The 13,844-nt window shown below is 44.3% G+C and overlaps 1 protein-coding gene across 1 annotated transcript in view; it reads right to left on the bottom strand.

Annotated features, from left to right (window-relative positions):
- Window positions 1–13,844, bottom strand: part of LOC135899928 (ATP-binding cassette sub-family G member 1-like) — a 56,086-nt gene that overhangs the window by 32,848 nt on the left and 9,394 nt on the right. The window lies entirely within an intron of this gene.

A 13,844-nucleotide genomic window follows, 5' to 3' on the forward strand; every position in this document is an offset into this window, starting at 1 on the left:
CAGCGGCTTTCATTATCAAATTTAACAAGATTCCGGATGTTAAGCACAAGGTGTCTGCCAGACGCTCATCAGTGAGGTCATATGGGTAACATCGCTTTGTCTTGTAACTATCAGGTGTTTCCTCAAACAATTCAAGCGCCAAAATCTATGTTGCAGTTGCCACAAGACAATGACATTAAATAAACGACTGCCCGTTTTCAGTCAACAAAACATGTTCAAGTTCTTGCTTTTTCTTCCTTTTATTTTAATTCCTTCTTTGCCATTCTACGTATCTTTGGTTCATGTTGTTTGTACATAGCTACGGCCTGTGCCAGCTTCTTTTTTAATAGCTATGCGTCATTTCTGGCGTTGAGTCCTTTCCGACTCTTGCTCAACTCTTTCATCCTTTTATCGCGGCTAACAATGATTGAGCTTCCGCGGGACAGGTGTACCTGAGAAAGTGTTGTGCCAAATGTTTCACCATGACTTCAAAGCCCAATGGCACCAGCATGCACTGTCATTAGGGAAAAAATAATAGGAGAAGTAGGAAGTGATAAGTTTCTTATGGCCTCTGTTTTGTGGGCACTTCCAAGGCCTATAATTACCTTTGTCGGCTTGAACACGGAAGGTTATGTCCTCCCAAACTATGGTGACAGGAGATGAAACTTGGGGACGTAGAATTTCCAAAGCTTTCTCAGAAACGGCGATGTCGACGAATTCTAACCCGCTGCATTTGAAGAACTTCTCCTTTCCTTGCAACCCGTAAGACAACGCGCGTTTGCGCCAAACCCTAAACGAAGCTGAGCTTCTCAAGTTTGATCAGGGAATCTCAACCGATCAAATCACAAGAGTTCATACGGGTACCCTTTGTCTTCTGTATTCATCCTTTCATGATTACTGCAACGCGTGTAAATTGATTGGTTAACGCGCCTTAACGTTCAAGCAACGCTGAGACTATTAAAGAAATCGTAGAAAACGGCTCCATGCAGCTTCGTTTTGACTACCTGCAGGATGATGCGCTCAAGCTCGGTAGACGAGTGTTGTTTTCTTTCCGCCCCATCGGAGTGCAGTTGCCACAGCTAGAAATTCTACTGGTGACTTCGGGCTCAGCCCTCGAACACCGTAGCCACTACGTCATCGCGAAGGGTGGTACGCAAAGGTAGCATAGCGTTGGCAGAGCTTATTACAAGCGCGTTCCATTTGAGTGGACGTAGTTTTACTGGCAAAGTTGGCACTTTTGCCAAAAGAGCGAAGCATTGACAGGGACAGCGAGGTTTATCGTTGCGCTTGAACTCCTTCGACGGTGTTGTAACGATACGCGGGTATGACGTGGCTCCAAGCAGCACGCAAGGCAACTTCTGCTGGGCAGAAGTGGCAGTGCCCTGTCACATAGCAGGTGTCTGAGAATGCGAGCGTCATGAGCGCCACTTGTGGCGTTGCAGGCGTCGATACTGCGCGAGAAGAGACCGTCAACATTAGTCTGCGCCTGATAAAATATTAGATCCGTCTAGGGCGCCAGTACCAGTGAAACTGCATGATGTCGAGGCTGTGAGTCCAAATCTTTTTTTTGCATTTTTTAATCGCGTATGAAAGGCTTACACTGCGAATGAGTTTTTTTACTGTCCCTTGCGCTTTCCTATTGCCAACATTCTGAAGAATAAATCAGTCTAGACCATAAAACCTGGTCAGAGCATCTTTAGTGTTTCATTTTTATAACATATAATTAGCATATCGAAAAATTAATATGGACCACCACACCAAGGACGATGCCCGCGCGTACGGCGGCGACGGTGAAGACGAACGCGAAAGTTCGCCAGGAGAGTCAATATAATCGATATCGCAATAATCATTTGTGAAACATGTCATTAGTAAGTGGGAAATAAAGCTTATTGGATTTGTTTCCCCTAATTACCGGCAGCATTAGGCGGTTTATTCCAGATAATCCCACATGAATTAAGCATCCCCAACAGAGTTGGCTACTTCTTGATATCTTGAGAAACTACGGTATACTCACTCTGATGAGACCGCGTGGTGTGTACGGCTTGTTTTCGAGGGCATCTTCGCGGCCTAGCGAGTTACCGACGTGAGGATCAGCGACATATGCCCTGTCGTGCCAGAGTGCACAAGCACGACCGCGAACTGCGCGTATGTGCTTGTCGCAAGGTTCTTGCATACTGTTTGCTTTGTTCCACCCTCTCCTCGTGTACTATCGTGTTTCAAAGAGTGTACGACCGATAACAAGCTTCAGCGGCAGCTCCTTCACCGGCTGTTCATCTAATCAAATGTGTGAAGAGACGTCGGAATCATATATCGAGGTCATAGACATTCATTCTAGATCTAAAAGGGTCACGAAAGAGAAGCGCTAAATGAGGTTGCGCTGTTACCGTATTCTTTCAAAAGTGTTATTTCCTTTATTTCATGGGGAAATGCTGAATATCACTGGCATAAAATAAAAGTTAAACCTCACTCTCTTTAATGCCCTGCCACAACTTCAGCAGCGGTATACCTCAGCGTGACCGCACGGCTTTCAAACTGTTGTGGTCATACGCATATGAGCGCGTTGTCGTGCAAGAAAAATTCTCAAACTTCGCTAGGTCAAGTGTTGGATTCCTTTAGAATGCAATGTATGCACCTTCAAGGCAGACGAGTTACTCGCCGTGGTGGCGTATTACCTTCGGCGTTGCGCTGCCAAGCCCGAGGGCGCGGAAACGAATCGCGGCCTCGGCGGCTGCGTTTCGATGGGGGCAAAATGCAAGAATGCCCGTGTACCATGCAAATTGGTTGCACGTTAACGAACCCCATCGGGTCAAAAATAATTGGGATTAAGCCACAGCGGCGGGCGTCATAATAATATTGTGGATTTTGCACGTAAAACTCCAGAAGATTCAATTGCAGAGGAGAAATCAACTAGAGCCGAGCTGAGGTAGCCAAAATCTCTTACGCCACGGTGTAATCGCCACCTGCATTTCGTTTATTCGCTATTTTTCTTTGACGAAGCCTCGTCCCACAATAAAGATGCTAGTTTATTCCCTTGCAGAAGCGTAACTTAGCAATACAGCTTACATTTCTTCAGCTTTTATTAGCCGCCCTTAATATCAATGGTCCTTGTTAACAAACCATCTTACGTAAAAAGAACGTATTGTACTACAAATGCTATGCACTTTCATCAACTCTGTTCCCTGCCTTTACGCCGCCATTCCTCCAGTCGTTCTTTGCTGTTTTTTGCCTGTCGGAATAATTAACATCTCTTCTATTATCCTGAAAACGCGAGCACTCGGTCAAGGTAATAAAGCCAATTACGTCTTCGAGAATACTGCTGCATGCTAACAAAATATGGCCTATGGCTTCTGAACTACTTCCCCACGCAATAAGCGCACACATTCGTCGGCAGCAAAATTTATTTATAACACTGTGTTCTGTTCTTACATACCCTAATCGGCCTTCGAGCAGTAGAGCCCTGCTTCTTGAATTGGGGTCTCCCTTCCCCGATGCTGAGTAGCAGGTCTGAACTTGGATTCAGGCCGACCTCGCTTTTCTGCCATAATAAGTGTCTCTCTCTCCCTTGAATTATCGTAAATATTTTCTGTTTTGATTTCATTACTTGCTCTCTGTCGCACAGCTAGCATCTCCTCCATCATGCCTATACCTAGTATGTCATCCGAAAATCTCTAACCTTATGTTTAGAGGGGCACTAAATAGAAACAGTAAATCATGTTAACATAACAACGTATTTTTTCAAAGCACCAGTTACGTATCTTGGCGAGTATAGGTTGACTACAGAAGAGAATGTGAAGGTCAATGTTTTTTCCTTTTTTTTAATTTCGCGCGGAAATTTTAACACCGGAGCGTCATTATGGGTTCATGAACTTCAAATCGATTTTTTTTCTTATTAGGGCACTTGTGGATACGTAAAAGCTCCAGAAGCTCTTTACGCTCAGCCCATGGCTCCTCTAGACTATAGCACAGCTTATATTTGCCAATAAAACATCATCTAGCCGCTTGCGGACTCCGTCAAAATTTATGACGTCATGGCGAGCTGGTGCAGGAAATTCAAGGCGGAATCAGCTTTCGTTCTTGCGTCTTTTCATGCTTGCCATTGCTATCATGGTAACTTGTTATAGTTATTTTTTTCAGTGTTGTAGCAGTGTAGTTTACTAATGCCACTGGTTAGTCTCCCAGTCTTTTTCTCATCATCATCATCGGCCTATTTTCTGCCCACTACAGGAAGAAGGCCTCTCCCTGCGATCTCCAATTACCCCTGTCCTGCAGCAACGGATTCCAGCTAGCGCCTGCGAATTTGTTAATTTCATCACCCCAACTAGTCTTCTGCCGTCCTCGACATGCGCTTCCCTTCTTTTGGCACCCATTCTGTAATCTTAATGGTCCACCGGCTATGTAACCTACGCATTACATGACCTACGCAGCTCATTTCTTTCTCTTAATGTCAATTAGTATATCGGCTATCCCGGTTTGTTCTCTTATTCACACCGCTCTCTTCCTGTCTCCCTAAGATTATGCCGAACACTCTTCGTTCCATTGCTCTTTGCGCGGTCCTTAACTTGTTTTCGAGTTTCTGTGACAGTCTCCAAGTTTCTGCCCCATATGTCAGCACCAGTAGAATGCATTGATTGTACACGTTTCCTTTTAATGATAATGGTAAACTTCCAGTCAGGATTTGACAATGTCTGCCGAATGCGCTCCAACCCATTTTTATTCTCCTGTAAATTTCCTTCTCGTTATCAATGTGTCTTGCGAGTAATTGACCTAGGTAAACGTACTCATTCATAGACTCTAGAGGCTGACTGGCGATCCTGAACTCTTGTTCCCGTGCCCGGCTATTGATCATTATCCTTGTCTTCTGGATATTGATCTTCAACCCCACTTTTATATTCTCTCCGTTAAGGTCCTCAATCATTTGTTGTAACTCGCCCCCAATGTCGCTGAACAGAACAATGTCATCTGCAAATCGAAGGTTGCCGAAATATCTCCCGTTGATCCTTACTCCTAAGCCTTTCCAGTTTAATAGCATGAACACCTCTTCGAAGCACGCAGGGAACAACATTGGAGAGATTGTGTCTCCTCGTCTGACCCCTTTCCTTATAGGTATCTTCCTACTTTTCTTGTGGAGAATTAAAGTAGGTGTGAAATCTCAGTAAATACTTTCTAAGATATTTACGTAAGCGTCCTGTACTCCTTGATTATGTAATGCCTCTATGACTGCTGGTATCTCGACTGAATCAAATGCCTTTCGTAATCTATGAAAGATATATAGAGAGGCTGATTGTACTCTGTGGATTTCTCGATTACCTTATTGATGAAACGTATGTGATCCATTGTAGAGTATTCCTTCCTGAAACCTGCCTGTTCCCTTGGTTGACTAGTCCAGTGTTGCCCTTATTCTATTGGAGATTATCTTGGTGAATATTTTATGTAATATTGGAAGTTCGCTAATGTGCCTATACTTTATCAATTTTTTTCTACAGTGTAATTACAGCGAAGTCCTTTTTTTTTCTCTCAATACAGGCAGGCAGCTAGATATACTGGCCGCCCGTGCTCCTTCGTACTCTTTCGAAGCAAGTTTCGCGCTGAGTCTTCCGTACTTCGAAGAACGCTGAGCCTACGTCTCCTTAATGTGTCTCCTTTGTTGTTAGTCCGTTTCAAGTTTTAAGTGTAAAAGTTTTATTGCTTCATTCATTATTGGTACATATATGCAGTAGAAGTTATACAGAAAGAGGTCCCACAGTTATAAACTGCAGCGGGACCTCTTGTTCTTAGTTACATAATGATATATAAATAAGAAAGCGTCCTTGCGCACCTAAAGCTAATCTTTCAACAGCCTTGCGACTCATCTCTGCTACAGATTGCGCTCTGAATTTTAAATGCAACACCGAATTTATTTATGTAAGTCCGGGAGCCGTTGCTCCTTCCACACGCCTTGTACTACTTCAAAATTTGTCGTGCTCCCGTCGCCGCGTTCCTCTTGCCTTTCACTCTGAGTACTTATATCCATACACTTCTTGCCCATTTTAATCCACACTCCTAGTTACCCGTATTTTTCATCTCTTGGTATATTTCGTGCAATTGCAGTATAAAAAAGGGCTTTATTACAGCAGCGTTCTTTCTGCCACCTATTGAGGAAACGTCTAAACAAGCAACCAATCACTCCTCGAAAAACGCCGGTAGATGGCAGCACGCTTTCCGTGGACCGAAAAGTAAGGAAGCTCTGGTGAAAGCCATGGGTGAAAGCAGTGGAAAAAACTTTCAAAGATGACGAATACCAGACAGTTGGCGACAAAGTAGAATGAATTTAATTTATAAAGGTAAGGGGGAGAAAGACAGAATTCACTCGTATAGACCAATGACCATTACATCGGTAATATACAGGTTAGCAATGCAGGCAATCAAATTAAAGCTTCAAGCATGGGCAGATAATAATGGCATTTTGGGAGAGCTTCAGAATGGCTGAATTAATCTCATGGGTGGCGGCAACGGAAAAGAAACCTGCCATGAGTAACTACTTAAGAGGAAAAAACATAATCAGGAAAGAAACCATTTATGATAACTGAAAGGGAAGCTCATTACTTTTCGAAGCGAGATCGGGATGCCTTAGAACACGCACCTATAAAGCGAGATATAAGAAGGAAGAAGAAGCATGTGCTTGCTGCGGTAAAGCTAGGGAAACTACGGTGCATGTTTTATTAGAATGCGAAGACGTCTACCCAGCGGTTGATTTAGGCACCACTGGCCTCCTTGAAGCCCTTGGGTTCAGAAGGAACAGTGGTAAAGCAAACATGTCCGCAATGGGGCTCTTGCATTGCCCAGGGGGCGCTGCGAAAAAGGTGCTAAAAAGCGCCCTCTTTCCTAAAATGGGTCGTACCAAGCTCGGTCGTCTGCTTCGGAAAGCACGTTTACAATATGGACCCGCCACTTTCGGTTGTGCTGTATCACGGCCTGCAGCGAATATCTGGTGCCGAAGATTTTTTCAGGGGTGGCACGCTGCGTAAAGGCAAGAAATTATGCAGTGCCGAATACCTGTATACCGTTCAAGAATTAAGCGGCGAAGTTTTAGCGCGGTGTCAATCGCAAGTGAAGCGAGTCGCGTACGAAGTGGAACTTCAGGTTAGGTTTGCACGCTGCTAGATTCAGGCGCACAAACGCGAGGAAAAGCTTGATATAAATGAATCCACAGCAGCGATAAGCAGACATCATGTGTACGGAACTGATCGAGCACACGATCGTACACGCCGCGAAGGCAGCGGTCTTTCGACATGCCGCGAAACGGGGGGCCTCCTACAATCTTTGTTGACTGCATGCCGCTAAACAAGTAGTTATGCCTGCGTTGTCGTAGCGGCCATCTGTCCCTTTTAGTAACTGCTAATAACTGATGCAATGCATATGAGCTCGCACGTACGTGCGAATCCCGCTGCTCACTTGACGTAGCTTTTAATGACAGCGCTCGAACATCGATCTGCTGTAATCAATACTACCTTGCTGCGCTGCCTCAACATGCTGACTTGAGGTCAAGTATGAGCACATTCAACTCTCTAACCTGTGCTGCTCGTAGTGGGGTAGTGAATCGTCACCGAATCAGCCCGGCCATTTGTGGTCATTTGCACACACCTGGTCACTTAACCACTTCGCATCGGTCGAATTGTTAATTGTCGCTGTGGCCGGGTCTCGAATCGTGAATTACCAGCCATGCCTGCTGCTATGTCGGTGTGCTGTCGGGACTGTAGGTGCAAAAGACCATAATTTAGGACGCAGATAATCAAGCAAGCTTCAAGACAGGCGAAGCAGTCAGCATGGCGCGAAGTTTCGCTTACTCAGTGCGACGAACTGCAGCTATGCAGTGTGCCCGACGCTCCACTTCGTGAGGCCTTGAAGGAAAACGGTAGAATCTGATGTTGGGATTCAGGCCTTCTTGCTCATGGCAGCCCACGACGCAGAAGTAATGACGGTGACGCTTTCTCGAGGCTGGCCTAGGTCTCTCCGGATCGGCGTCACCGATTCCGTCTGCTCCCAGCATTACCTCCCACGGCACACGGAGAGCCCGTTTTCGTTAAACTATAGGCTGCGGCGAGCTCGCAGCGTGGTCGGCATGGTCTGCGAGAAGTGACGAGCTTTTTCGCACTCGCAACAGGGCAGAAAAAAGTGCGAATCGACGCAAAACTCGGCCGAGAAACGTGTTTCGCCACAGCCAGGGCTCAATACGACCCAAGCTGGTACGACCCAGATGTCGTTTCCCGCGCCACCACCAGGCGCCGCTACAGTACCTCAAACTCCAGCGCAAGACGCCCATAGACATTAGTAAGAGGCGACTGGAGGATTGGTGGAAGAAAACTAGGGAAACGACAAAAGACGGAGTCATACAAAAGCACAGTTCGCAATAGGGGATCAGAAAATTTGGTCGTGGTAGTTGAGAGTGTTTTTTTTTTCTTTTTTCATTGTTTAACCTAGGTAGGATATTAGGCAGTATAGTAGCAAGAGCTTGGTGACGCAACCCATTGCCCCGTTCCAAAGGGGACGCTCATAATATCCATCCATCCATGACCTATTTGACTTTTTTTTTTAACTGCCACATATAGATCGTGAAATCTGCAGCGACATACAAGATATGTACAGGTGGTACAGGTAGAAGTAATAAAGTCTTTATTAGCCACAGAACAACCAATGATGGGACTGCAGGCAAAAACGGAATATATGAAAACTTCAAAAATATGCTTTCTAACGCCGCACGTACCGGTAGCTCGCTCTTTCTGGTAGTTTGAAAAGGTGTACAGTAAGTACTACCTTGCACGATATTGAAGTGCTTGTATCCATTTGAATAGTCTTTGTGGCTTATACTGCCTTTGTTTGTGCCAGGTTTATGACCGATGTCTTTGCTTCTGTCTTGGCAAAAATTTCACCGCCTCAACTATCAATGGTGCAGTCCACACAAACCAACTTGGAAGAGCGCAGTTTCTTAGTTTTCTTTCTTTTTCCCGGGAAGACTATAAGTAGCGGTGCCGGTGCTGGTGGTGTAGTTTGAGCATTCTAGGCCGCTTTAGCACTATTCATGGTGGTGACACTTTGTTGTGTTAATTATTTACTCCTATTGTTGTTCTGTCATACTCTTTACGTGCACTACCAGGGTTAAAATCTGGCATTCTCACTATTGTATAGTGTTATGGTATTGCTATTTGTTACACTTCACTCTTAAAGATAAAGTTAATAAATAGCGAGTAAATGAACGCGTTTACTAGATTACTATGTGTTGTACTACCTTCTCACTAGTTCTGTACTAGCCAGGGGCTAGCAAAGGGCTATCTTTACTAGCCATAAAGGCTTCTTAGTAGTTTTTACTAATGGTGAATTCCACTGGTCGATCCAGAGTGGGGTGTTGAAACCACGAGAGATCAAGAAAATCCGGCACGGTGCGACCCAATCCAGATCGACCAGCGAAACATAAAGCTTGCTCCGGCAGGGAGCGCAGCGAAAGTTGGACGCCCGCCATATCCGCCAGCCATATCGCGATTTGATCGGTTGCACCTTGAATACCATTTCATAAGGCACGTGCAACTCCTCGTCGTCACTGTTGCTGCTTTCCGAGGAACAAGAGCTGCTGTCAGAATCGCTCAAGGCAAGGAGCACTGTCGCACGGTTGAACGACGCCATTTCGAGAATGTAAACAACCGCACAGAGTTACCAAACAACGCCCCAAAAAGAGCAAAAAAGAGCAAGTCCACCCGACCAATCCGGAAGTGACGCCAACGCATTCATTATGTTGGAGTAACAGTTATGTGCGGCGTCGTAACACACATATATGCAGACAGTAAGCTTTAGAAATTTTTGCACAAACGTTCGGTTATTTAACCAGATACATAGGTGCTTCCGGGTTCAACATGTGCCCCTTCAAACTAGGACTATAACTACTCTTGAAGTTGCCCTTTGAGTAAGTGCCGCGTAGCACCTTTGTCGTTCTGTATGTGTGTTCTTGCGTATTGTTGTGTGTTGGAGATGCGCAGTACATTCTTACCCGTAGTCGGTACGCCTTAATGTCCCTGGTAAAGTTTACGTATATGTACTCTTAAATGACGCCTGAATGTATAGCGAAAGGACGCGGTTCACTTTCTTTATATATATTTATTATTTTACTTTCCTTTGCTTTTGCAATACCATATACTTCGTATGCTAATACAAGCGGCCCTTATATGCCGAATAGGTCCCATTGTATTGTTGGTATTTATATTTCAGTTGCGTTAGTAACTGCACTACCGAAGTAATATTTAGTTAGTACTAAATTGGGGCTTTTTGCTAGCTTCAGCAGGTAGTGCTAACGAGCAGGTACTACCAGTAATAATAGCCAGAAGGTACTAACCATCCGTTTACTACGTTCACTTACTAAGAAGGTAGTGCTTTTGGGGACAAGTAACGTGTTAGTATTTAGTGAAAATGACGGCATTTTGTTAACGAGGTGTCTGCTAATATAGGAACTTAAAATTGTATATTTTCTCTTAGGAGCTCCTCCTGGCGGCTTTTCTTCGGGACCCTCCATCTGTAAAACTTAATTCTGGTTATGTATACTGATATTGCACTGATTACTTTCAATAAACCCTTCTTTCGCAGAGTGTGGAGTTTCGCTACTAAAAAGTGCCTGACAAAGGCTGCATCCCAGATCGGCACCTGTGCGCTTCCGCAAGTGCACTAGCTAGAAATAATACAAGACAGGACAACGCTATTGCTTTTATCAAAGCACACACCATATTCCCTCTCCCTACGACAGCACATAACCGCGTTCAATAAACAATATGTTTCACTCTTCTATTGCTGTTCCGGCATTTCACTTCGGCAATCTGAATGCCGATAAAACGGTCAGAGCGGGCCCATAGGAACAAAGGAAGGAGAGGTGAGCGATATTATGCGTGGGCGCCAATGCCCCCTGCAGCTAAATCTTCACAAATTAAAATAAATGATACGTGCGGGCTTACTGCGCACCACCGCTGCAGAGAACTGCATATTCTCAGCGGGTGCACCGCGAGTTGCGTCAGAGATGTTCACATGCACTTGTTCTATTTGGAATCGTAAAGACACGTAGACATTGCTGTGGCGTTCGGGCTCACAGCGGAGCAAGGAAAGTGCTCTTTCAGGCGAGTTGCTGAGTTTAGAACACAAGATTGTGCTCGCGACCAACCTCATGGACAAGCAAGCCCGATGGGTTTGAGCCAATCAGCGACATAACTTGACATCTGCACTGGGCTTCTCAAACAGTGTGAACGTCTGCACACGTCACACCTTTCCAACCATAGATGAAGTGACACAAGAGTCCTTGTGTCTCTTGAACTCTTGTGTCCTCCTAATGAATTGTCACATATACGTTGCATCTGAACCGATTATCTTGACCTTGGCTTTACAGGACTTGTTGCAATACCACCAACTAATTTTTCTGTGAATACGAGTGGCAGTGACACAAATAACGGTCGCATATTTTTTCTCGCGGAAAATTGCGCAGGCACATTTTTCTTTTCCAGCGGCGCTCGAAAAAAACAAGTAATGCACCATCACTTTCTCAACCCTTGCATATGTGCATGTAGATTTAAACTAAAAAACCGCAGGTCAACCATTCTCTGAAGTGTCGGTCATTGCATATCCTTTCTAATGTCGCGAAAGGTTAACTAGTAAAACAGCCAGTATGCTTGTCCGTCAGAGAGGACTGCCAGAAAATAAAAGGCACTGTGTTCTCGTGTCTTGAGCAGTTAACGTGTTTTTCTTTAAACCTTCATGCACTGGGGCGCGCTGGCAAGAAATTGGTTTCCAGCCATTTCAGCTTGGTCCACACTATAACGCTAAAATCTTGGATGCAATAAGTAGCGTTCACAGGCAGGTCAAAGCGTACGCTAAAAATATATATTCGAACCTTTTTGTAGTGGAAGGACAGGCTGCTTCACGACACTTGACAGCGACAGGCCGCTGGAACTACCCTAAGCGCCCTTTTTATACCCCCCCCCCCCTTTGCTAAAGCCGCTCTCTTCTGGGATTACTCCATATCACTGCAGTAATGGTGCACGCAGATGTGGTACAGCTGGAACAGCTTTTGGAGCTATTTTGGCACCATATAAATTTTAGTTTTTGGGCAGGTGATCTTGAAATTGATGCAGGTTAATGAAGAAAGAAAACGAAATTTTTGGAGCTACAAATTTTAAATTTGTAGCAGAACACTGCAAATCTAGAGCAGCTGAATAAAGTGGTCGCCATTCTTTTTTTTTTTTGTTAGTGCTTTCTTTTCGCATTACCGTGCTCCGGCAGTCTTGCACGTGAATTCCGTGTGCCGCGCCCGCTATCTGATGTTTACCAGGTACAGTGATGTCCCTGTAATTCTAGCTCGTATATTTCGAAGTAACGGATAGCTCAGAGTTATTTTCAGTACCGTCACGACACGTGCCAGATATATAAATTCAGGAAAGCTCTCGGTATATGAAGACATAAAGGCGTGAGACGGTTATTTCGAGGAGCACTTCCGTCTACGCCTGCCGCTTACTGTAGAAGTTTGACGCCAGAACACGAACTCGAATTCCGGTCGAACGCTATGACACACGCATTCGAGACTTCTCTTTTCGTTTTTTTTTTCTTTTCTTGTTGTACAACGCTCAGTTTGTTGACGTAGCTCCAATATTTCTTCCAGTAAGTCGTACCATTATTTGCCGAAAATCCTTTGTAAACCAACATGTTTCCGACATGAGATAGTGCTTTTGTAGATTTACAGGTTAGCTTAATTTATAATTTTTCACGAGGTCATCATTAGTCCACCGCATAATCGCGTGATCTCATAGTTATTGTTATATTGGTTTATATTTGCATTTATTTGTTGTATTTACTCTATATTTAGGTAATACATGAGATGGTCTAAGAGTTCAAGACTGTCAAGGGGACCTCGATCCTAATAAACATAAAACAGTGAAGAGTAAAGCGTTACGTAACTAAATAAATGACAGCGCTATAGGGCACAACAAATTATAATGTTATAATGTAAGTAAAATTTGTGAATGTAAGTAAGGATTATATATACGAGATGTGTTCTTTGCTTAGACCATACCGAATTCTTTTTTTTTAATATTTGTTATGGGGTTTTACCTGCCAAAGCCGGTTTCGGATTATGAGGCACGCCGTAGTGGAGGACTCCGGAAATTTCCACCACCTGGGGTTCTTTAACGTGCACCTAAATCTAAGCACACGGCTGTTTTCGCATTTTGTCCCCAGCGAAATGCAGCCACCGTGGCCGGGATTCGATTCCGTGACCTCGTACTCAGCAGTCCAACACCATAGCCACTGAGCAACCACAGCGGGTAACGGAGACGACCCACAATTTCCACAGATTTTTGCGGCTCAGGATGAGGTTCTGCTCTTGTTAGACAAGCTGTGACTTGTTTAATTCAGGAGACATCGATAAGCATTTAAGGTATCTAAACGCAATGTAGTCTGCGGCGCAGCCACGAGATGAGGTATTACCAGAGTTCCTCGATCTTTACTGGCAGGGGAAGTGGTACCCAGATGTGAATTAGTGTCGTTTCATTAAAAATATAAATATTTGCTTAGCTTTATGTCATGAACTCTACGTGGTGTACTTCAGTTTGTGTTCTGTTGACATTGTGTGTATATTCGTGTTATATATTTATTCTTGTTGTTTCCATTCTGTGCATGGTCAATCAATATTCATGCACTGCCCCCCCCCCTTAAGGTATCTTTATATGCAAAATATATATTAATGTACAGCGTGTTACATACATATGCCAACTAGTGTTATCACTTTTGGAGTTTGGCGTTGTACCATCCTGCTTGTATTATTTCTTACTGAATAACTAAAAAAACAATTCGCATTTCTTGCTATACTG

The sequence above is a fragment of the Dermacentor albipictus genome, chromosome 4 (genome assembly GCF_038994185.2).
Source record: "Dermacentor albipictus isolate Rhodes 1998 colony chromosome 4, USDA_Dalb.pri_finalv2, whole genome shotgun sequence".
NCBI classification, from domain to species: Eukaryota; Metazoa; Arthropoda; class Arachnida; order Ixodida; family Ixodidae; genus Dermacentor; species Dermacentor albipictus.